Below are 2,161 nucleotides of genomic sequence, written 5' to 3'. Positions count from 1 at the left end.
ACAATACAAAATATTAAAATACATAAATATAAAATTTAACAAAAACAATTAAACAATTTCAAGAATTAAAACAGTTATAAATTAAAATATAATATATTAAAATACATACCATTAAAAATTTTCATAATTCTGGTAGGAGAACAGCCCATTCAGAACTTGTCATCAGTAATGCCCAAAGAACCATAACGGCTATTCTAAGATTTTTTTCCACTAAAGGTGCTCAGTTCATTTCGGCCGCAATCAAACTGTTTAATGCCAAGGTTCGCCCTCAACTTCTTTACGGAGCTCAACTGGGACCATATAGTAACATCAATGTAATCGAATGTGTACAAACTAAGTTCCTTAGGAGAATCTTTCAGGTCGCCCATTGTGTTCCGAATGCTGTTCATAGAAGGGAGGCTGGGACTATTAAAATAGAATCTAGTCTGTGGATCAGTATATTTACCTATTGGCAAAAATTACATAAAACTTCTGGAGGTTTGACAAATTTAATTTTTCTGGATTCTTTTAAATCTTCTTGGGAAATTTCTCTTCTCAAGAAATTAAATGAGCTAGGTCTCGACAAAAATGAAATTCTAAAGCTTGACACCGATAGAGCTAAATCTATTATTAAACAAAAAATCCTAGAAATAGAAAGAAACATGGACTTCGCTTCCCTCCCACAATATGCCATGTTCAGTGCTCAAGCTTTGATCCCCTCCCCAGCTCCATATCTGTTCCATGTCACCCTCCCGAAGTTTAGAAGGGCTTTAACTCTGGCACGTTCCAATGTGTTGCCCACGGCCATGTTGGAAGGTAGATTCAAAAAAACACCTTTTAAACTTCGTTTTTGCCCATGTGATTCGGGCGCTGTTGAAACCAATGAGCATGTTCTCCTTTATTGTCAATTCTATAGAGACATTCATCACCAACTGATTAGCCCACTACTGAGTAAATTCCCAGGTAAAACTGACTCCTTCTATTTACGCCTCCTATTGGATAACAATGATTCTACAGTATCCCATAAGGTGGCTAAATTTTGTTACATTGTTTGTAAACTGCGCCCTCAACTGACATATTGGTGGGTTATAGACCGCCACTTGGGACGTCCGCAGGACGTCCCATTTTAAAAAAGGGGCGTCTCTTCTAGACACCCCTGGCTCTAGTATGGACACTGTGTGTCCGAACGTGTCGCGGCCCTAATGACATTGCGAGTGCGCCAGCAGTGCCTCGCAACGTCATTAGGGCGCCGCAGAAAGAAGCTCCATTTTGGAGCTTCTTTTTTGCTCCGCAAGGGAGCCACGTGGTGTGGCTGCGACGGCTCCCTTACGGGGCAAACGGCGGCGGCGGCAGACTGCCTCAAAGCGGCGGTCTATAACCCGCCATCGTCATTTTATTACCATGTAGAAAGATCTGTTTGGATACTGTATAGGTATAGTCTACTATCAGTTTATATTTTAACCTGTTACTGTTGTACTGATATGCTGTTTTTGTGTGGTTTTGTTTTTATACTGGTCAAAGACCGAATAAATTTTATTACTATTATTACAATTACCATTAAAATTTGGGTAGCCCAGCATTAAAAACCCAGTCCTTGAGCCTTATCACACAGGGCTGGCTGGGACAGTACAAAAGGAGCCGGGAAGGGAATGGAACGAGTGAGGGATGAGTGAAGGACCCATTTTACTGCACACAGAACGCCACTGTCACTGCCAAAAAGCCCTGTTCTATTCCCCATCTGTTCCCCATCCATTCCCCATCCGTCCCAGAGGAGGAGATTTCTAAGAACTGTTCTGAACAGTTCTCAAAAATCTCCTCCTCTGGGATGGATGGGGAATGGAACAGAATGGAATGGAACGGGCTTCCTGTGTGCGGTAAAATGAATCCCTCACTCGTTCCATTCCCTTCCTGGCCCCTTTTGTACCATTCCAGGAGCCATGTGCGATACAGCCCCTTCTCAGCTTAATAGGTCTGACTGCACAGGAATATCTTTACCTGACATCGGAAGGACAGTGAGGATGACGCCATCCTGGCCTCTCTAGGGAGGGAGTCCAAACCTTGGGAGCAGCCACTGAGATGGCCCTCTCTCTCGTTCCCATCAAACAAGCCTGAGAGGGTAATGGGACAGAGAGAAAAGCCTTTCCCAGTGATCTCAGTACTCTAATGAGCTTGTACAAGGAAA

At 42.9% G+C, this 2,161-nt stretch overlaps 1 pseudogene; it reads left to right on the top strand.

Moving 5' to 3' along the window:
* Nucleotides 1-1,171: 1,171 nt before the first annotated feature.
* LOC149316954 (small nucleolar RNA SNORA17) lies at nt 1,172-1,263 on the top strand (annotated as a pseudogene).
* The last annotated feature ends 898 nt before the right edge of the window (nt 1,264-2,161 follow it).

Source organism: Sceloporus occidentalis, unplaced genomic scaffold, assembly GCF_023333645.1.
Source record: "Sceloporus occidentalis isolate IW3139 unplaced genomic scaffold, rSceOcc1.0.p SCAF_3, whole genome shotgun sequence".
In the NCBI taxonomy this organism is placed as follows: Eukaryota; Metazoa; Chordata; class Lepidosauria; order Squamata; family Phrynosomatidae; genus Sceloporus; species Sceloporus occidentalis.
The sequence above is the reverse complement of the archived record's forward strand: the minus strand, read 5'-3'. Positions and strand labels throughout refer to the sequence as shown.